The sequence below is a fragment of the Bos javanicus genome, chromosome 7 (genome assembly GCF_032452875.1).
Source record: "Bos javanicus breed banteng chromosome 7, ARS-OSU_banteng_1.0, whole genome shotgun sequence".
NCBI lineage: Eukaryota > Metazoa > Chordata > Mammalia > Artiodactyla > Bovidae > Bos > Bos javanicus.
In genome coordinates this window covers 94,937,863-94,961,481 of record NC_083874.1, presented here as the reverse complement: position 1 = coordinate 94,961,481, position 23,619 = coordinate 94,937,863, and the positions used below count along the sequence as shown (strand labels likewise).

The following is a 23,619-nucleotide window of genomic DNA, read 5'->3' as shown; positions in this document are numbered from 1 at the left end:
CTCCACAGGATTCACTGTCAGAGGGTGCGCAAACTGCACAGTGTCCCAGTGACATTCAAACCTCTTTTAATGGTGGACCTAGCCTGGAACTCACAGAACCCTGTTCCTCCTTCTCTCTTCCTGATTCTGCCGGCACTAGCAGTTTTCTGCCACAAATGCTTAATAAAGTCTTAACAGGAATGGAAGTATTCCAGCCTGTTCTCATCCTCATTACACTCATGACGCTTCCTGTCTCTGTAACAGATACTCATGACGCTTCCTGTCTCTATAACAGATATTCTTAATGCCACCCCTGACTTCACTGAATTCCCCTCTGACTGTTGGAAACTTTGTGCATGACCATCCCAGGGACAATATTTGCTCTTTCGTTACATAGTAGTAACGTAGTACATCTTCGTAGTAAGATCACAGACATGGAGAAAGAGCTGCAGGTTAACTGCCCTAGAATTAACGCTTTAAATCCCACAGGAGGGGCAGACGTAAGAACCATCTGGCACAAAGAGCACTTCCTCTCTGGCACCAGGCCAAGGGGCTGAAACAGAGTCTAAAAGCTTCAGGGCAAGGGTATGTGTGTGTATACCTAAATACATATTTGTTGTTGTTTAGTCACGGGGTCATATCCAACTCTTTTGCGACCCCACGAACTGTAGCCCACCAGGCTCCTCTGGTCATGGGATTCCCCAGGCAAGAATACTGAGGTGGGTTGCTTCCTTCTACAGGGGATCTTCCTGACCCAGGGATTAAACCCGTGTCTCCTGCTTTGGCAGGAGGATTCTTTGCCACTGAGATATCAGGGCAGCACGTATGTATGTGTATCACTTTGCTGTACACCTGAAACTACACAGCACTGTAAATCAACTATAGTTCAACAACAACAACAAAAAACACAAAGATCTAGGGCTGGAAGGTGGAGGGCTACCCACTCTGCATAACAAATATTGCTAGTTATATTTCTAGAACATGGTATTTTTTAGTTCCACAGTGCATTATACTTTAAAATCTTCTCTCCCTTACTTTATTTCATGTCTTAAATGCTTTCAAATAAAAGACTCTTCAAAAATAGGAAATATCAGTTTCCTTTATTTAAGAATAATATATATACAAGGTAGAGCCCAGCTCTTATGCACAAGGCTCAGTGAATGTACCCACCACTCAGGGTCAGGATATATAGCATTTCAAGCCCAAAAGACTCTCCTGTGCCTCCTCTCAATAATTTTTTTTCTTCATTCCACTGACTTTTTTAATAAAAATTAAAGTTAGAAACAATAACACCCAGCTATGCTCAATCCACTGACATTTGGGAAAGCTGATTCACTGATGTGCTTTCAAAGTTCCAAGAAACAGTGATGGAAAAGAGCAAAAATATTATTGTGTTCCTGGTTTACACCAGGAAAAAACTGTCCTATCCCTCACATCAAACCCAGCTTTTTGAATGCACTCATTAGGGATTAAAAAATATATTTTTAGAAAAATATCATATCTAAGAAATATTGACAATAGGAATAACAGGTACCAGGAGACAATTATTAGCCTTTAAAAAATTTAAGTCAGAAACATACCCCAATATACAGCCATTACCAACATGTACGGTCAGTGCAAAGAGGACAAAGGGGGTTGAACAAAGGGGTCATCTGGTCTGGCTATATATATGTGTATATATATGTGTGTGTATATATATATATATATATATATATATATAATTTTTTTTTTTTTTGACCAGCATGAGGGATCTTAGTTCCCTGACCAGGGATCAAACCCATGCCCCCTGCAGTGGAAGCACACAGAGTCATCCACTGGACCTCCAGGGAAGTCCCCTGGCTATATTTTTGTGGAATCTTTTGTTAATTGTTATGCTTTAACTTTACCTTACTTAGCATGGAAATAAAATACCAGCATAGATGTCACTGAGGACAAGAATCAGAAGCAAAAACAATTCCCAGAAAAGGGAATTTCACACCTTTCTAAGAAAGTAAGACTGGGTTATTTCAGGAAACTATAGACTTATGACTATTTAAATAGTTAAGCAGGTGGCTTTTTTCCCCTAGGCCACATAATACCAACCACAGTCGAGAAATATCACTGGTGAAAATCAGGCAAAATGAAGAGAAGTTTCACAAACGCAATAAGCTATAGGCAGATAGCCCCCCAAGGTTAGTGTTTGAAGCACATTCTGCAATTAGTAAAGGTTCAGTCCAGTTCAGTTACCCAGTCGTGTCTGACTCTTTGCGACCCCATGGACAGCAGCAGTACACCAGACCTCCCTGTCCATCACCAACTCCCAGAACTTATCCAAACTCATGTCCATTGAGACGGTGATGCCATCCAACCATCTCATCCTCTGTTGTCCCCTTCTCCTCCCACCTTCAATCTTTCCCAGCATCAGGGTCTTCTCCAATGAGTCAGTTTTTCGCATCAAGTGGCCAAAGTATTGGAGTTTCAGCTTCAGCATCAGTCCTTCCAATGAATATTCAGGACTGATTTCCTTTAAAATGGACTGGTTGGATCTCCTTGCAGTCCAAGGGTCTCTCAAGAGTCTTTACCAACACCACAGTTCAAAAGCATCAATTCTTCAGCACTTAGCTTTCTTTATAGTCCCACCCTCACATCCATATGTGACTGCTGGAAAAACCATAGCTTTGACTAGATGGACCTTTGTTGGCAAAGTAATGTCTCTGCTTTTTAATATGCTGTATAGGTTGGTCATAGCTTTTCTTCCAAGGAGCAGTTTTTCGATTTAATCATTATCAACTTACTGAAAGTACAAGACTGAAAACTTTATAAGAGCTGCAATTACATTCATCAGCCCACCACTCAACAGGTGTCTGCAGTACTCTAACGCCAAATTTATCTGCTACATAATAGAACCAAAATTAGCTTTGAATAAGAAAAAAACTTAGATACAAGCTTGAGATCTTCCCTGGGTTTATGAGGGTCTGTAACTTTCTGCACTCTCTGACATAATTTCTATTCAACATTCACTATTGTTCATGGCAACGAAACACCAAGCCTGGCTTCCAATTACTACCTGGTCGATAGTATCAAGAAACACTGGGGTCAAAGCAGAAAAAACTATTGTTCCTTGGCTGCCATTTTCTTTTTTATTCTCATGGCCTATAGGAGACACAAATCTAGGTATCCACCCTGAAGAAGTTACCAAGTAAAATTACTCCCTTCTCTCCATCAGAGAACAAACCACAATGACCACTAGACTAGCTTTCCTATAGGTAAACTTATGGATGGACCATGTACTGCTTGGGGGACCTTATCGACAGTCTCACATAATCAGTTCAAACTAAGGGTAGATTAGAAGCCTCCAGCAAAACATGCACACGTTGTGTTCTGAAAGCCTCTGAAAGCATAGTAGAATAAGAGGCAGAATGATGGACCTCCAATCCCGATGTCAGTGCTAACACTTATACGCATTCAACAACACACCTCACTTTCTCTTGCGTCAGTTTGTCCTATGTAACTTGGGAATGACATGTAGCTACCTCTCAGGGTTAAATTAAATAAAAGGATTAAATAAAATAAGGCATATGAGTGCCTGCTACAGCCCACAGCTAAGTAAGACCACACAACAGGGCTATCTATTGCAGTATATTTGGGATCCACACCTTTGAGGGAGTCAAAGAAGCAGGTGTGAACAGAGAGAAGGTTGAACTTCAGTGCCTTCACAATAAAGGATTCAACTGTCACCCTGGGATCTCTGGAGCTAGGATGGCTCGTCTTCAAAACAAAGAAACTGAGTCTTCATTCTCCTGCCTGATCAGTCACTGTATGTAGGCGGTCCCTGGGAAGGTGGCATGATTTATGTGAGATAAACCTTTGCCTGAGGGCAACATCCAGAGAGGACCCTTTCCCAGTTACTAGTGACTTGGTTCTGAAGGAGAAGTCTGGGTAATACACCATACTATTCACTATGTAGTATAAACCCTATACTATACATACACAGCTTTTTTTTTTTTTTTAATGTTAAGGTCAAGTAACAGTGCTTCTTTTGCTAGGTATTTCTAACAAAAATAAGCACACCCTCCCTTCAAAATGCTGAAAACTATTCTTTTACTACAAGGAAAGTACACAAATAATTTAAATCAAGGACAAGGTCAAGAATTGAGATGCTCTTGCTCCAATGAAACCATAATATAACCTCTAACATAGATAAACGTCAGTTCAAAATATTTAACTGCACAAACATCGACTGGAAGAGAACTGATATGATAACATTTCATGCAGAAAATATCCAGGGGAGTTAGTTGTTTTCAAGCTTAATATGTGTCAAGAGTACAAAGGCAGCTACCAAGACAGCAAATGCATTTAGTCTCTATTAATAGAAATGTAGTTGCTAGCAGATGTTATGGTTCTGCCATACATTCCATAATGGAGAGACAACCACATCTGGAGAGATACTCAGTTCTCAACCTCACATTTTAAAAGACACAATTCAAAACCAGACTGAGCCCTAAGAATAGCAATCAGAGGTCTGAAAATAATGCCCTATGGAGAAAAGCTGAAGGGTGTGGGAGTGGTTACTCCAGAGACAAGAGGCCTCCATGAGGAGGAAGGAAGTCAACTGAATATACTGGGTCTGAGTTTTTCCAGAAAGGACTAGGATTTGTGGGTAGAAATTACAGGGACTATTTCAACACAATATAATGAAAAATTTTCAAACAATTAGAGCTGTTCGACAACAGAGCCAGAACAGCCCTGCCCTGAAAGTGCCTCAACCAAGGCTTCTTTCAGGGATGCTGGGGTCCTCCTCCCCAGACATACCCTTTAAAATCTCATTTTTCTAAGGTTGAGAATTGACAAAGACCATACAAGGCCGGAAAAGTAAATTTCAAAAAGAGAGGCTAACTTTCCTTCACTCCTCCTTGAACATCTATCTAACCAGCTATTTATCTATCTACCTACCTACCTATAACTTCCAAGCTCAGGGCAGGAACTCTGCCTCTGTTATTCCCCTTACCAAGAGAACAGAAGAATGGCTAAATAACATCTGAAAGATGAAATGGCCAACAGCTCATGAGTAAACCAATGCAACTCAGATGTTTTTTATCTCTTATATAGATATGCCTAACAATACTCTTTCTTAAGAACTCCCCAATAAAGTGAGTCATCATGTGAACTCAATTAAACTGTCACCTCCTTAGAGCCCAGTTCCCCTTCTGGTAATAAATACAGGAGTCAGGGCTAAATAATCGCTTGATCTCTTTCAGCCCAAGCAGTCTCACAGCCCAAAGGAAGGAGGCGTTGTTTTTATCAAGAACAACTTAAAATTTATTAGTTATCTAGAAGCAAATTTGTATGTGTGTTGATGTAGCTATACAAAGCAGTTGTAGAAGATTTGTTGTTAAAATTTATGACTTAGTAAAACACCCAGAAGAAAGCAAAAGATAAAGAACTCCCAAGAAGAAAAATCTCTAGAGTAATCAGAGTGTTTGGCTTGGTTTTTACTCATTTTTACCTTTTCCTGTGAGTTCACAGAAAAGTTTCAAAAATCAATTGCTCTGCGTTAGGTATACATGACTAGGGGAAGTCAGCTGACTTTAGGAACTCTGTGCTAAAAAAAAAAAAAAAAACCACCTAAAAATGATGACTTTTTTTAAAAAAAGGAGACATTAGGAAACTCTGAGGAGAAGGCAATGGCAACCCACTCCAGTACTCTTGTCTGGCAAATCCCATGGACAGAGGAGCCTGGTAGGCTGCAGTCCATGGGGTTGCTAGGAGTCCGACAAGACTGAAGCGACTTAGCAGCAGCAGCAGCAGGAAACTCTGGGGGTGGTGGAAACATCGTAGACTACAAATACTATTATGACAGGAACAGAACTGACTGGAACTTTTTTTTAAGGACAGTTATGTTATGTTACACATGTGTTTCAGGAGATTTGTATAATATTTTAAAAGTTTATCATCCATTTGAATCAAAGTTCAACAAAAGAATTAAAATATATATTATTATATGATGTTGTTAAAATTATTTAAATATAATCAAGATATTATTAAATAACTTTTCATCTGAATCCAGAAAAGGCAATTCCCTGGAGATCCAGTGGTTAGGACTCTGCGCTTTCACTGCCTAAGGTCTGGGTTTGATCCCTAGTTGGGGAACTAAGATTCCACAAGCGGCTCGGTGAGGCCAAAAATAAAGGGGGGTGCTGGGGGATGGATTTTTTTTCCATCTCGGAGCAGCACTCCAGTTAGAGTGCTGACTATAAGGAGTACCTTGGATGGTAACAAAAGGCACATTCCTAAACATGTAGTCAGATCTAACACAGATCCGAAATATTTATATTTGTCATTACTGTGGGTTCTGGTACTCTGGTCACTGCTAAAATACAGTATACGCTCTGAAAGGACAACACAATTGAGTAACGCTTATTTTGGGATAATCAACAGATTAGTCATCTAAAATGCTAGCCACAAGCAGCAGTAAATCAGCTGTCAAAAAGTAAGTGTAATCCTAATCTATATTAATAGAAGTGTAATTTTATAATGAAGAAAGTGAAATCTAGGGAAAGAAAATGCCAATATAATGTGGGAGAGGGATGGGACTAATGAAGGTGAAAGAAGAAAAGGTCAAAAGGTGGAGGTGCCCTGATGGAAGGACCTAGTGAAGCAGCAGTAAGGTGGGAGAGAGATGGGAATTCTGGAGGTAGCACTGAGATTCTGGGCCGTGGTGCAGAGAAAAAAGATACATGACTTGAAGGATGGGTCATGCACCCAAATTTAAATGAGGAATTAGCTGATGTTTGTGAAGTGCTTTGCCCTTGACAAAGTACTTTCATCCTGATGATAGTATTTAATCCATCTACCACCTGAGGCAGCATCTATCTACTGTTCTCATCTTAAAGACAGAAAGTAAGGCTGAGACTAAATGACTTGCCCTGATTCACACCAGGTCTTTTAACTCCAATTTTACACACTCATCACACACAAGAGAGCAAATTCAAGAACAGCTTATTTTACAGATATTAGAAGGAAAACGGACTACTTAAAAATAAATAGTACTGAACTATCTCATAAAGCGCTTTCACATATAGTCTATTATTTACTTTTCGGGAACTGTGATTTCCATTTTATAGATTTAGGAAATTATGACATAGCATAACTTAAAGTTCTATAGGAAATCACTGATGTGGAACTAAAAGCAAAGTCCACGAAGTCTGGCTTGGCCTATGCTACCATGCACAGCACATGAGGAGATCAAATAGGATTCCATATTCAGAATTACATGAAAAAACCTACAAGTGAATATATTAATAGCAACAACCATAATAAGTGCTTTGGAAAGGAAAAAAACAAGGTCTCTGCTAAAGTCTCCACACAGTCCTCCTATAACTGTAGCCCACATCACCAAGAAAATCAGCATCAAAGATCAACATATATTGAGGATAAACCACAACAACTGAATAGGTAAGAAGCATGATTATTCCCATTTAAGTTGCCAAAATAATTATGTCTAGCTTTTCTAAAGATGTCCTACAGGTGGGGGGAGCATCTTGATATCACAGATGGGAGAAATGATTTTACTTCTAAGCTCATCATATATGGGGTAGACCATCAGTAGGTATTTTACTTTCATATGGAGAAGGAAATGGCAACCCAGTCCTGTATTCTTGCCTAGAGAATCCCATGGACAGGGGAGCCTGGTGGGCTGCTGTCCATGAGGTCACATAGAGTCAGACACGATTGAAGCTACTTAGCATGCATGCATGCATTAGAGAAGGAAATGGCAACCCACTTCAGTATTCTTGCCTGGAGAATCCCAGGGACAGAGGAGCCTGGTGGGCTGCTGTCTATGGGGTCGCACAGAATGTGACACGACTGAAGCGACTTAGCAGCAGCAGCAGCAGCCATTACTTTCATAGGGCAGTGGGTAAATATCCCCAGAAAAACTGAATAATATTTGAATGAGATTTCATTTACTGTAGCTGACATATTTCCTTTCTTGAGCTCTGTTCTGTGCTATTTTATCTTCAGTAACAGATGAAAATATATTCATGAAAAAGTTGTGATACTAATATTTTGCTGATACTCTTCTTCAAGATGAGACTGCTTATGTCATGCTGCAGTTGGTTTGCTGATTTTTAAAAACTGCAAAATAAAGACCTGAGAAATAATTTGTTCAGCAATTCCCAACCCCAATTTAGTAATGCAGTCTTTCTACCCATCTCACAACAGGATATCTGCAGTTATTCCAAAGCCTATTATGGAATTTTTCCAACAGTCTCAAGCCGAAAAAAAAAACAAACTTGAAAAACTTTTAGGAGATAAGATAGCAAAAGAGTATCACAAAACTGCATTATAGGTAATGAACACAAGTCTAAAAAGAGATCATAGAATTAGACCAGTGGCTTTCAACCTTGGCTGAACAGTAATTTTTTTAATTGTAATGTCCAGGGTACACCTCAGATGAATTACATCAGAATCTTTGGGAGTAGAACACAGGTGTGAGTATTTTTTCAGGTTCTCCAGGAGATTTCAATATATAGCCAAGGTTGGAAACAACTGGAATAGAACCATTAAAGGACTAAATCCTTAAATTAATGCCATCTTCTGTAAGGTTTAAGGGGGGTGGATGGAGTGGGGAGTATGTGCAATGAAGTGAGAGCTAGCTGAAACACTTCCTAACTCCATGACTAAGGCAAGTCTTCAATTCTGAGTCTCCCAACTTCCTCAAAGGGCTGCCATGAAGCAGAAACTAAAAGAAAGAACATGTGAAAGCACCTAAAAGCATTAATGCCACATAAAAATACCATATAAAAGCATTGAATAAATCTCCCTTCTCCCTGTTTCCATCCCTCCAAGTGTTTTAGGGAAACACTACTTCTGACCAAATGGATTAGAGAGTAATAGCTCTAAACACAGAGCACAACTGTTTCCCCCAAAATTTTAGGCAAATACAACTGCAGCCCTTGGACAGCAAGAAGGTCCAACCAGTCCATCCTAAAGGAAATCAGCCCTGAATATTTATGGAAGAACTGACGCTGAAGCTGAAATTCTAATACTTTGGCCACCTGATGCGAAGAGCTGACCCATTTGAAAAGAGCCTGATGCTGAGAAAGGTGAGATGGTCGGATGGCATCACCAACTCAATGGACATGAGTTTGAGTGGGCTTTGGGAATTGGTGATGGACAAGAAAACCTGGCGTGCTGCATTCCATGGGGTCGCAGAGTCGGACACAACTGAGCGACTGAACTGAACTGACTGACAACTACAGCCATTCTTTCACCAATAATGGAAAAGAAATATGCAGAGTCTTCATTTCACTAATGACTCTCCTGCCAAACGCTCATCTAAAAATTGGTTGTTTGAAGCAAAAATAAGATGCCATATTTTGCCAGTTGGCTAAACCAAAAGACTGATAATCATCGATAATCACCAGTGTTGGCAAAAATGTGGGAAAAGAAGGTTGTAGAAATATAAATTAGATCAACCTCTTTTGGAGAGCAATTTGGCAGTATTTATCAAAAATTTAAATGCACATACTCTTCCATCCAACTAATCCATTTCCGGGCACCTAGCCTAGAGACATACCCACACATACCTACATAAAGAGATATTATTATGTTTTTGGTTTTATTTTTCTCTCAAAGAACTTATTACTTTCTCAAATTCTTTGTTTGCAGACTATCTTCATACTAGAAGGTAAAGCCCTGTGGGAAGGGGCTCTTCAGTCTTGTTCGCCAGTGAGAAGGGCTGATTTTGTCAACAGGGCCCAAGTTGTGGTCATACTTGTTGCCCGTGATGTCATTCTGCTGAATACATACAATTCTTTGGTTTCTGATGCACTTTCTCCACGAATCCATTCATGTTTCTTTTATTTATTTTAGATAACGTATAAACACGCACGCACCATCTAACACAGTGATACTAACAGCTAACATCTATTTATGTGCTCTCCCCACGCCATCCCCTGTGTGTCCTCTAGCCTCACCACTTCACGGGTAAACACTGTCCTGAGCTTTGTGTTTATTTATTCCTTTGCTTGTTTTTAAATGTTACAAAAGTAGCATTGTACTATAAATAGTTTGGGGGGATTTTCTTTTTTCACCAACATTTTGTGATAGATTCATCCGAGTGTCATGTCTATCTGCACTTTCTTTGATGGCAAGTAAATATTCCACTGTGAGGATTAATCATAGTGTATTTATCTATTCTCCTATAGTCGGCATTTTCGTGTTTCCATTTTGGGCTGCCAAGAACAGTGGTACTATACACACTCTTCCTCATATTTTATAGCACCAAGTCAACTTCTGGCAAGAAATCTGACTTCCATCACACTAACCCCATCACCCACAAGAATCACTGATGGGCTCCCCTAAAAGGTTTAATTTCTCTCCCCACTCCCTCCTGCAACCAGACCAGTTCAAGGGAGGGAACTTATGAAAAGGGAAAGCACTCCTTTTAAAAGACAGCTCTTGGCAGCAAACATTTATTGCTATAACTGGCCCCTTCCAGAACTATTCTGTTACCTCCAACCTCAGGCTGGCTGCTTACTTTGCCCACCTGCCAGAATTTTAAAGATATTTTTATTTGAAAGACAAATTTCTGAACAGTTTGATTTCAATACTTTATTCTTAGTATTTTAAAAAGTCAACTGCAAAGAGAGTTTTAGCTACTGATATTAACTCCAATACATAATCTTGTTTATCACTAATATTTGACATCGAGTGCTCCAAAAATGCACAGATGGACTCCTTGATGGGTAAACACACACATACACACACAGTAGCCTTAGTAAAAAATCCAGTTTCAGTAGCTACATGTAGCCCATTTTATTTTCTCTCACTAAGATATGACATAAAAGATTTAAAGCAATTTAGGAAAAGAAGAAAGAATAACCTATGCATTGTCTTGTAATGATTTTTTTTAATTTAATTTAGAATATGGCCCAAGCTTTTTGTAATGCCTGTATAAATACTGCTTTGGTCTCATCAATATTTTATCATCTTTTCTGGTGTTACCATTGTCCAAAGACCTCAAATTACAGAAATCATTTTTTTTAATTCGGTTTTTTAAAGTTGCTGCCTCCACTCAGGAAAGAGAAAAACGGGACCACCAGCTAGGGACCATCTAACTAAAACCAGCCATGTAGATAACCACAGCCCCACCCCCCACCCCCCATCCTATACCCTTCTGTTCAGTTTACAGGTGTTAACTGCTCAGGGTTTGCGTTTTGCTAAAACCACAGCCTCAAATTCCTAAACATACAGTCCCCGGTCCTCACCACACTCCACCATGGTCCACATTCTCTGGATCCAAGCGCATCCGTCCACCTTGCCTCCCAGTCAGCTCTCGCATGCACTCAGCCTTGCCCTCCCATCCCCGCTCAGCTCCTTTGTTTCGGAAACCCTTTTCCTCAAGGCTGCGATCAGGACCTTCAGCAGAGGACACCCAGCCCGCAGGATCTGCAGTGCTACTCAACGGTGCCTTCTGGAGCCCTATAGAGCCAGAGCCGGACAGAAGCAGTGTTCAGCCTCAGTTGCTCAGTCCCATCTGACTATTTTTGAGACCCCAAGGAACTGTAGCCTGCCAGGCTCCTCGGTCTATGGGATTCTCCTGGCAAAAATAATGGACTGGGTTGCCATTTCCTATTCCAAGGGATCTTTCCAACCCAGGGATTGAACCAAATCTCCTGCATCTCCTGTATTGCAGGCAAATTCTTTACCACTGAGCAACCAACTGCTCATGACCCCACAAACAGCTCAGTAGAACCAAGATCCTACCCTTTTTTGCCCTGTGGCCAATGCCATTCTCTTCACAGAGACTACTGAGATCATCAGCATGAACTTCCTCAACATCTCACACCTCTCCATCCCACGCTTTTATTTATTTTTATCTACATCCGGCCATGCCAGCTCTCCTCTCTTTCCAGAGGAAGTGAGCTCCCTTTTCTGGTTTCTGGCTAATTCCTTCACCTGTGCCGGCGAAGTCCCCCCCTCCCACACGGTGCATAATCAGCCCTTTTCTTTCTCTCCCTAGTTTGGCTACTTCCCCGCACACCCCAGTGTTCATTCTTAAAACCAACAAACAAAACCCTACCATCCCTCTTTTTCTCTTTCCCCTCATAAAAAGAACAGAGGACAATTTCAGCCCATATCCATGTCTTACCTCCTGTCTACTCTTCCACAGACTGCAATCTGGATTCCAACCCTAACAACTCTACTCAAGGGGCTCTGGCAAAACTGGAACACCACCCTCACACTCCACCCCCAAGTTGCTAAATCAAATGCTTTTTTTTTTCCTTTGCATGAAAACCTTAGCTGACCTATTTGTGTCAGTTGGCAGTATTAACCACTGCCTTCCTCCTGAAATTCTCTTCTCTCTTGACTCATAATTCTTGCTCCTCCTCTTCATCTCTCTGGCATTTTGCCTTTCCCCATCCCCCTATTTCCTGTCTCCTATTCTGCTTCTGTCCTCTTAAAATGCTCACGCTCCCCATGACCCTAAGCCTGGCCTTCTACTAATCACGCTCAGCATATTTTCCTTAGCAAGTTCCTCCCTAATATCCATTCCGAAGCCCCACCTCCTCATAGAGAAATAGACCCACATAGCCAACTGTCTTCAGGGCATCTCAAGTGTGAACCAAGGCTCACACTGCGCTCGTCATCCCCCTCATTCCCAACCTCCCCCACCAAAACCAGTAACCTGGCCCTCCTGATTTCTCTTTCAAAGACGCTGGAATCGCTATTTGCCTAATTCTACCCAAGTGGGATCCCTGGGAAGTATGGTGGCAGTTCCCCATCATCCATTCATCAGTCCCTGAGGCTTATACAATCAACCTACCTAACACCATTGTCATCTCTCCTCCCTTCTCCATTCCCATTGCTTCTGCCTTAATTCAGACTCTTTTCATCATTAAAATAAGAACTATGTTTACAGGGAATACTAGATACTGAGAACTTAATATACATAATATGCAAAATGGAAAAGAAGGTACAGATGTACTGTTGCCGATATTTTTACAGATGAGAAAAACTGAGACCCAGAGAAGAGAACCAGCCGCCCAGGCTCACACAGTGGAGAAGTGGCAAAGGCAGGGCCTATCTAAATGCAAGTCTTCTTGGCTCCAGAGTCCACAGCCTCTGCTCCACTTTAGCAACCTCCTGTTGCGATAGCTTTCTAACGAGCTTCCTTCTATCTTGTCTCACATTGCAAGTCTAATCCAGTCTATATAACAGACAAAAATCAGCTCTCCTTTTTTAAGAATCATTTTTATTGTGAAAATAACACCTAATCAGAAAAAGTTCATAAAATGACAGCTTAAATTATTATAAAGTCATCTTTCTAAAATGCAAATCTAATCTTACTCCTGACATTTTCCTAACCTTTTCAAAGTCTCCCCACTGCCCTTCGGGTAAAGTCGAACCTCAGTAAAGTGCAGAGGGTCTTCTGGGATGCCACCTCAGCCTGCACTCTGGCTCATCTCCTGCCACGTGCCCCACCCTAGGCTCCCGCAGTACAGACCGTATCTCCACGCTCTGGACTTTGAGCTGACCTGGCTCCCAACTGAGAATCTGGGGTGGGTTCTTCTCCACTCCTTGCTTTACCTCTCCATTGGATACTTTCTTTGCTTTGGGGAAATCATGTCTTACTGCTCTTTTCAGAAGATAACTGTGTCTAAAGAGAAAAGGACTCTTGGCAACACTGCATGACCAAAGCAGCACAGCTCATGAGAGAGTCTGCTGTTCACATGGATCACCAGTGAAGTCCTAACATACTTAGAACATGTCTACTCCATCCAGAAAAAAAGAAAGTGGAAATTTGAGGCAATTGCTGTTGGTCACTGATGGTGAGTTGGAGAAAGGACTCCACTTTGACTACAGACTGCACCTCAGGAATTTTCACCCACAGCCCCTCACCATCCCAAAACTCAGATCAAAGAGGTTAGTAATGCTAATTATTGTTATTGCCACTATCTTATGCAACCCATCTAGCTATACAAGTAGAACCCGCAGACATATCCTTGACATTTCCCTTTCTGCCCGCCTCAGTCTATCACAATGTGCTATTTTGCTTCCTAAACTGTTTCGAAACTGTCTACACCCAATGATGCCGGTCATCTCCAGCATCACTTTCCTCATGCAAGCTACCCTGGAGTTCTGGGAGAGCCTCTTAGAATACTCTCTGGCCTGTTCTCATGCATTCTCCATTTTGGAGCTAGTTAACTTTGCCAAACACAAATATGATCACATCACCACTCCACCTCCATCCCTGCATGATTAAAACTTTTTAATGTCTTATCTTTCCTCATATGACAAACTAAAAGCTCTTTAATATTTCCAACCTGTAGAACAAGATTTGGCACAGAGCAGTTACTCAATACATTTTAATTAAATGAATGAATGAATATAACCTTCATCTATACTCTCCCTTTCTCTAATTAAGAATTCCAGAACTGACTTTCAGTTCTATTCCCTCTAATCACTAGGGTTTTCCCTCTATTTTTCACTCTCTTCCTTTCTTCCATCTCCAGGTTAAAATTCCTACCCTCTCCCTTCAGATCAGAAGGTAACCATCGTGTCTCCAGAGCAGCCTTCCCTAACCGACCTGACTAGCCCAGAGTCGTCTGCACAGGCTTTCATTGCACCATGAGTTTCCTCTCCACGGTGCGCGTCACACTTGCAGTTTTATATGTGCTTGTATGACTAACGTCTGCTGTCCTCCTAGCCTGTAGCGCTGTGACGGCAGCCCTGTGTCTGTCAATATACCCCAGGTACTTAGCACAGTGTTTGATATTCAGAAGACAGTGAACAGATTAATAAATAGTGAACAGATTAATAAATGTATCATAAATTAACATGCAGGGTCCCCACCCTTATTACAATTAGATTTTAATATAGCTATGAAGTCTAGAAGCTCACCTGAGAGTCAAATCACAGAAGATGGGTCTCTTCCTACCCTTTTTTCTTTGAAAGTCCTTGAAAAAGTCAAAACTTCAACTTCTGAACTCCCAGGAGGCAATGTTTTAAAATATAACTTCATCTGAATAGTTACAGGACAATTTTCCTTTTTAAAAGATACTCTTCTGGGTTTTGAGATCCCCAAAATAAAGAGGGAGGCAGAATTTGCAATAATTTGCCTGATTAAAAATCTCTCTAACCTAAAGCAACATCTTTCATATTACCAGTAAAAATGTAAACTTTTTTTCTGGGCAAAAACTAACCTATTTAAGTTTAAATACAAATAATGAGGCTTGATCCTTCTTGGGGTTTACTGGTATGCATGCAGAATATTTGTTTTGAAGAAATCACAATGTTTTAGGCATCAATTCATGTAGTTTTTCAATATACCTGACATTTCCAGGAAAAAATTAAGCCATTAAATCACATAGTTTTGAAAAGGTTAATGTTAATATGTTTGTAGAAACTATGTCTTATTACTTTTTTGGTAAGATGCTTTGTCATAAGGAAAAAGAGGTATTTTGCACATTGCAGGCCAAAGGCAGTATCGTCCATTATAAATACTGCCGCCTGTATGGGAATGAATCATCAGAATTGGAAAAGTCTTAACACACTGAGGGTATATCTCTCTTCTCTGAAGAAGAGGTTTGGTGCCAGCATTTTAATTTTTGGATAATTTATGGTGATGTGGAGATGGAATATAGAGTTCTTTCTGGTTAAAAGCTACAACAAGCTACACCTCTGCCCCACAACTCAGGTGTAGAATTGAGTTAATAATACTCATGATACTCTGGTCTAATAGACTGGTGCTATGTCCCTCCCTTGTATCTATTTCTTTTGGTCAAGGTTCCTTCAGCCACTCTTCTCCCAAAGGTACACTCTGTTTACTATGTAAATGATTGGCTATATGTGTCTTTATAAATACAAACATTGGCCCAAAGGGAACCCATGATCTGGTGTCTGCTGGCTCTGACTTTATCTCTTCCTCTCCCTATCTCATTCTGCTTTAGCCACTCTGGCCTCCTAGCCAGTTCTTGAACTTACTATGCGCACCTCAGGGCATCCGTTCTTGCTGTTTTTTTCTGCCCAACACTCTAGTTGCTCACATGTCCATTTGACGCACTCATTTCCTTCATGTCTTCGTCCAAACATCGCTTTGTTTTTGACAAGCATGAGGGAGAAAAATTTCCTATTTTAAATAGCAATTCCTTCTTATGGCCTTCCGCCTCTGTGTTCTGCTTTTACCCAGTTGCAGTTATTGCCACCCGAGAAGAGCTGACTCATCTGAAAAGACCTCACTTGATGCTGGGGAAGATTGAAGGCAGGAGGAGAAGGGAACGACAGAGGATGAGATGGTTGGATGGCATCACTGACTGGATGAGTTTGAGTAGGCTCCAGGAGTTGGTGATGGACAGGGAGGCCTGGTGTGCTGCAGTCCATGGGGTCACAAAGAGTCAGACATGACTGAGCGACTGAACTGAACTGAACTGAACTGAGATATTTTTGTACCTATCTCTATCTGTTTTTGGCTTTCTCCTTCACTAGCATGAGTGGCAGTAGGGCATCCTGGTTAAAAGCTAGACTGTAGAGACAGGGTTACAAGGCTTGCCTTCTCACTCTACCACTTACAGTGTGATCTTCAGTAGGCAGCCCTGTGTCTCAATTTCCTAAGCTCTAAAATGGGGATGATAATAGTATCTATTTCATATGCTTACAGTCTGACCTGGAACATAATCTACACTATTTAGGTATTACTTGCTGCTGCTACTACTACATTTATTTTTATTATTAGAATTAAGCTTCACGAAGGCAGGGACTGAGTTTTCTTTGTATCCCCATTTACTCATTAAATAAATGCTATTTTGCATGCATGTAGTTTTTTACAGAAAAAGTTTTAAGTATAATATGCATATATTAACAGAAAATGAGCATCATAAATATACAGTTCAGTGAATTTTCACAATAAAATCCATGAAACTACCATCCCTATTAAGAAATGAAATATGAGCAGTTCACCAGAAGTCCATCCCAATAACTCTGACCTTCCCCAAAAGGTAGTCACTATCTTGACTCCAATCATTATAGGTTAATTTTGTCTATTTTAAAAATCTATGTAAATAGAATCATATAGTTAGTACCCTATTGTAACAGACTTCTTTCACTAGTTGCAGCATGGAGCAGTCATTTATTCATTCTCATGACCGTACAGTATTCCAGTGAATACTATATTCAGTTAGTCTTCTAGCATGGAACTACACCGTCATTCATTTACCCATTCTTCTAGCTGATGGACACTTGGGTGACTGGTTTCTAGTTTGGGACTAGTATAAATGGTGTTGCTATAAAAACTCTCAGATATGTCTGGAGCACATAGGCATGCATGTATATATACCTAGAAGATGAATTTATTCGGAAGTAAGGCATGCTTTTGTCCAAAAGTTTTCCCAAATGGTTATACCACCTTACACTTCTTATAGCAGCAGGTCAAAGCTCCAGTGTTCATGTATTTTTAAGCAACATAAATAACTGTATTATTCAATAGATTGTGTTCTCTTTCCCACTGTTGCCATGAATACTGTGCTTTTAAGACCTACATATGTTGCTATTCACTTATTCCCTCTGCTGCTGCTAAGTCACTTCAGTCGTGTCTGACTCTGTGCAACCCTATAGACGGCAGCCCACCAGGCTCCCCCGTCCCTGGGATTCTCCAGGCAAGAACACTGGAGTGGGTTGCCATTTCCTTCTCCAGTGCATGAAAGGAAAAGTGAAAGTGAAGTTGCTCAGTCATGTCCAACTCTTTGCGACCCCAGAGACTGCAGCCTACCAGGCTCCTTCGTCCATGGGATTTTCCAGGCAAGAGTACTGGAGTGGGGTGCCATTGCCTTCTCTGACTTATTCCCTCTAACTACTGCATAACATTTTAATATTATATCTTCATAAATGAATCATTTTTTCTGATTATTTGAAATTGTACTTGTCAGTGTAGAAGGTTTTTGTTTGCTTGCTCAGCACCCATTCCACTCTTCTTCCATCCTGACAACTAACTGTGCTCATTTACATGGACAAGTGCTCCAACCCCAGTCCCCAGAGGTGACTCTTAGGTCACCCAAACTAATCTGGTACTTTTATTTCCCTTGTGACCCTGTTCTAGCCAATGAGACTTGAAAAGAAGTCTGTGCAGGCTGGAACAGTGGAAAGGTCCTTCTTCTGACAAGGTTTCTTACTAAACGTTTCCAAGACACACAAGGAAGAGGCCCTCTTTTCTTACCTGGACAGTTGTGTGAGACTGTGTTAGCCAGAACTGCTGCAGCCATCTCCTAACCATGGAGGGAGCTGGATGAAAGTTGAAAAAAAACTGAGTCAATCATTATAGCACTAAGCCAGGAGCCACCCTACCTCCAGACCTGTCGGATGAGAAAACTATTTTAATTAGATTTTCTTACTTGCAAGCAAAATGGTCCTATTACAATTAAAACATTAGCATCAGCTTGTTCTTTAAAAGCTATTTTATATTAAAGTGGATTCATAGAACACTGGGCTTCCCCATGACTCAGTCAGTAAAGAATCTGCCTGCAATGTGGGAGACCCAGGCTCAATCCCTAAGTTGGGAATATTCCTTGGAGGAGGAACTAGAAACCCACTCCAGTACTGTTGTCTGGAGAATCCCATGGACAGAGAAGCCTGGTGGGCTACAGTCCATGGGGTCGCAAAGAGTCAGATACAACAGCAATTAAGCACAGCACAGCATAGCAAGGAGATTCTGGTGAGGAAGATAAAACTCACTGGTTGCCTTAGGCCACAGTCGCTGGCTCAACCTTTAGCACCAGAGTGAGGCTTCAGCCACATGATCTGAAATTAGATGTAGAGAGGTGGGTCGTCAGAAGAAAATCAGTGAAGCAAATGTCAGTGCCAATGAACCACGCCTCTGGTTTTGCACACCTTTTGTAGTTCTCTCCCTTCAATTTGGGGGCCTCCAGCTAGCTTTTTAAAAAACAGACCTTTGTATATTGTCACCCTGCTTATTTAATTTATATGCAGAGCGTGTCATGTGAAATGCTGGGCTGGATGAATCACAAGCAGAAGTCGACTGCCATGAGAAATATCAACAACCTTAGACAGGCAGGTGATACCACTCTAACGGCAGAACATGAAGAGGGATTGGAGAGCTTCTTGATGAGGGTGAGAGAGGAGAGTAGAAAAGCCGGCTTAAAACTCAACATTCAAAAAACTAAGTTCACAGCATCCAGTCCCATCACTTCAAGGCAAATAAAAAGGGGAAAAGTAGAAGAAGCAACATATTTTATTTTCTTGGGCTCCAAAATCATTGCTGGTGGTGACTGCCGTCATGAAATTAAGACATTTGCTCCTTGGAAGAAAAGCTATGACAAACCTAGATAGCATATTAAAAAGCACTGACATCACTTTGCTGACACAGGTCTGTATAGTCAAAGCTATGATTTTTCCAGTAGTCACGTACAGATATGAAACTTAGACCATAAAGAAGACCGAGAGCCAAAGAACTGATGTTTTCAAATTGTGGCGCTGGATAAGACTCTTGAGAGTCCCTTGGATTGCATGGAGATCAAACCAGTCAATCCTAAAGGAAATCAACCCTAATATTTACTAGAAGGGCTGATACTGAAGCTGAAGCTCCAATACTTTGGCCACCTGATGCGAAGAGCCGACTCATTGGAAAAGATCCTGATGCTGGGAAAGATTAAGGGAAGAAGGAGAAAGGGGCAAAAGAGAGTGAGATAGTTGGATAGCATCACCGACTCTAAGGACACGAATTTGAACAAACTCTGGGAGATAGTGGAGGACAGAGGGGCCTGGTGTGCTGCAGTCCATGCAGTTACAAAGAATTGGACACGACTTAGTGACTGAATAACAAAAACAAAAATTTTTAAGAAAGGTTTTAGATCTGTCAGAAAAATAAGGCCATAGAACACACAATTCTCACATGCCCCCTCCCTGAATTTCTCCTACTAATAATAACATCTTATATTTGCGTGGTATATTTGTTATAATAAATAAAAACTTATTAACGCATTTTTATTAACTAAAGTCCATAGTAGTTTATCCAGAGTTCCTTCAGTTCAGTTCAGTTCAGTCGCTCAGTCATGTCCGACTCTTTGTGACCCCATGGACTGCAGCATGCCAGGCCTCCCTGTCCATCACCAACTCCCAGAGTTTACCCAAACTCATGTCCATTGAGTCAGTGATGTCATCCAACCATCTCATCCTCTGTCATCCCCTTCTCCTCCTGCCTTCAATCTTTCCCAACATCAGGGTCTTTTCAAATGAGTCAGCTCTTCACATAAGATGGCCAAAATACCAGAGTTTCAGCTTCAACATCAGGCCTTCCAATGAACACCCAGGACTGATTTCCTTTAGGATGGACTGGTTAGATCTCCTTGCAGTCCAAGGGACTCTCAAGAGTCTTCTCCAACACCACAGTTCAAAAGCATCAATTCTTTGGCACTCAGCTTTCTTTATAGTCCAACTCTCAAATCCATACATGAGTACTGGAAAAACCATAGCCTTGACTAGACAGACCTTTGTTGACAAAGTAATGTTTCTGCTTTTTAATATGCTGTCTAGGTTGGTCATAACTTTCCTTCCAAGGAGTAAGCATCTTTTAATTTCATGGCTGCAATCACCATCTGCAGTGATTTTGGAGCCCAGATAAATAAAGTCAGCCACTGTTTCCACTGTTTCCCCATCTATTTCCCATGAAGTGATGGGACTGGATGCCATGATCTTAGTTTTCTGAATGTTGAGCTTTAAGCCAACTTTTTCACTCTCCTCTTTCACTTTCATCAAGAGGTTCTTTAGTTCTTCTTCACTTTCTGCCATAAGGGTGGTGTCTTCTGCATATCTGAGGTTGTTGATATTTCTCCCAGCCATCTTGATTCCAGCTTGTGCTTCATCCAGCCCAGCATTTCTCATGATGTACTCTGCATATAAGTTAAATAAGTAGGGTGACAATATACAGCCTTGATGTACTCCTTTTCCTATTTGGAACCAGTCTGTTGTTCCATGTCCAGTTCTAACTATTGCTTCCTGACCTGCATACAGGTTTCTCAAGAGGCAGGTCATAGTTCCTTAGTTTCCACCTAACATCTTTTTCTGCTCCAGGGTCTAATCCAGAATACCACATTACATTTACATGTCATTGTCTCCTTCAGTTCATCTTGGTTGTAACAGTTTTTCAAAATTTGCTTTTGATGACCTTAACAGTTTTGGGGAATATATATCAAGTATTTTGTGGGATTTCCTTCTACTGAAACTTATTTGATGTGTTTCTCATAATTAGACCGGGGTTATGGGTTTTTGGTGAAGCTAGAGGTAAAGAACCCGCCTGCCAATGCAGCAAACCTAAGAGATGCAGGTTCGATCCCTGGATCAAGAAGATCTCCTGGAGAAAGGAATGGCAACCCACTCCTGTATTATTGCCTGGAGAATCCCATGGGCAGAGGAGCCTGGTGGGCTACAGTCCATGGGGTCGCACAGAGTCGGACATGACTGACTACTATTATTGACTGACTACATAACTGACTACTATTTTCATGGGTTTTGGAAGGACCAGCACAGAAGTGCCATTTTTATCACAACATATCAAGGATAAATATTGTTAACATGACTTATCACTGTTGATACTGACCTTGATCATACAGCTGAGATACTCTTTATTTACCCTGTTCTATTCTGTGCTATTTGGAAGGAAGTCAAAATGAACAAATTAGGGATTCATGCTTTCCCTTCTTGCAGTGAAATATCTACACACATACATTATCTGGAGTTCTTCTTCAAGGGAGGTTTGTCTCTTCTCTCACATTTATTTATTAATTTAATCATTTATTTCTATTAGTATGGATCCACTGGATCCCTGTCTTATACTTCGGTGATAATCCAATATTATGTATTTGTTTTATTGCTCAAATCATTTTTGCTTTGGCTGTTGGGAGTTCTATTGGTTGGCACCTGTGTGTGACTTGCATGCTCAGTCACTCAGTTGTATTTGACTCTTTGCAACCCCATGGACTATAGCCCGCCAGGCTCCTCTGTCCATGGAAATTTAGGCAAGAATACTGGAGTGGGTTGCCATTTCCTCCACCAGGGAACCATTCCAACCCAACGATCTAACCCACATCTCCTGCACTGGCAGTCAGATTCTTTACCATTGCACCACTGGGGAAGCCCTTAGCTTTCTACTGATTGAATAAAACAAATGATGCCATATGTCTTCCAAAGCTTTGTTATCAAAAGCTTTGTAGCTTCTGCAAGAGTATCTTAAACCTTTACTCTGGGAGAAACAGCCACCCTGTTAAAATTCTAACTGCAATGAGACTGTAGTACTGTGAGGAATCCCAAACTAGCCATATGAAGAGGTCATGTGTTAACAGAAAGAGAGATACCACCTTCTAACTCTTCTAGCCATCTAGCCATTCTAGCTAAGGAGCCAAATATGTGAATCAAGAAGCCATCTTAGATATCTAACCCACTCAAGACTTCAGATTACTCTAGCTCTGCCACCATCCGAATGCAACTATATGAGAGGCTCCAAGCAAGAATTCCAAGTTCAGCAGAGTCCAGGCAATCTACAGAACCATCTATGATAACAATGAACTGCTATTTTAAGGCACTAAATTTGGGGACAGGGGGTGTGATGCAGTAAAAGATAACTGAAACAGATGCAAAAATCTATCAGCTGCAGTATTAACTCTCAAATTAGAACAAGTTTTAGTAAATAGCATATGGTAATGATTTTCTTGTTTTATCACTCAGAAGAAATCATTTATCTAGACATATGTGACAAAACTGTTAATGAATCTTTTTCTTCTCCAATACAGTTATTTAACTTCTGGGGCTCTTGAGGTAACATTTTGATCAGAAACATTGCTCCATAGCGACAGTGAGCTTTCTCAAAATAATAGTCTCAGTTCAAAACCAGCAGTATTTGTCTTGAATAACTCTGTTGCCTGCCTAACAATGAGTCACAGCAAAGTAGACTTTGGAGTAGAATTTTCAGGTGGCAGAATGTTTAAGAATTCAGAAACCAGAAGTGTTTCCTAGTGTCATGGTGGGAAATATATTTCTACATTTGAGACAATCTAAACTTCTATTGGCACTTTCACGGAGATGTGGGGAACGCAGGTCTCCATTCTTACAGGGGGTGGAAACTGTTGCCTTTCTACTTGAACTGTACATTTCTGGGAGTTACAGGGGGTGGGGCTGAGGGAGACGAGGACACAGTGAGGAAAGAAGCCAAAATCACTTTCAGAAGAGATAAGTGTCCAGATTATATTACCAGATTCAAGAAAGCTGTGACATCTATTTTTTTTTTCCTTCAAGAGAAGATAATTTGGATTTCTATTTTACTCCCGGTTCCCCTCCTCTCTTTACTCTTATTTCCTATCTCTCATTGAAAACAGTTTGCTCTCATTTTATTTAAAAATATACTTAAGTTTCACTACTATGTACTCATTTTATCTAAATCTGAAATAATTTGACTTGGCTTGGGTTTAAGTCTATCTTGAGATAATGAACAAAGTATTTGTCTAACAAATTAATAGAATAAACAAGGCTAAGAAGAGTTTATTTCAAATAGTTAAGGTCAGAATATTTTGGGTCCTAAATATTAACTGTGTCTATAAATACACGCTGCTAACCTGCAAGCTTCCCTGGTGGCTCAGTGGTAAAGAATCCTCC

The 23,619-nt window shown here is 40.7% G+C and overlaps 1 long non-coding RNA gene across 2 annotated transcripts in view; it reads right to left on the bottom strand.

Moving 5' to 3' along the window:
- LOC133251693 (uncharacterized) overlaps positions 1-23,619 on the bottom strand; it is a 690,054-nt gene that overhangs the window by 576,732 nt on the left and 89,703 nt on the right. For both annotated transcript variants that reach the window (XR_009737739.1, XR_009737740.1), the window contains exons 2-3: positions 18,691-18,756; positions 18,176-18,240 (exon numbers count right to left, since the gene is read on the bottom strand). This is a non-coding gene — a long non-coding RNA (uncharacterized LOC133251693). The remainder of the gene's footprint in view (positions 1-18,175; positions 18,241-18,690; positions 18,757-23,619) is intronic.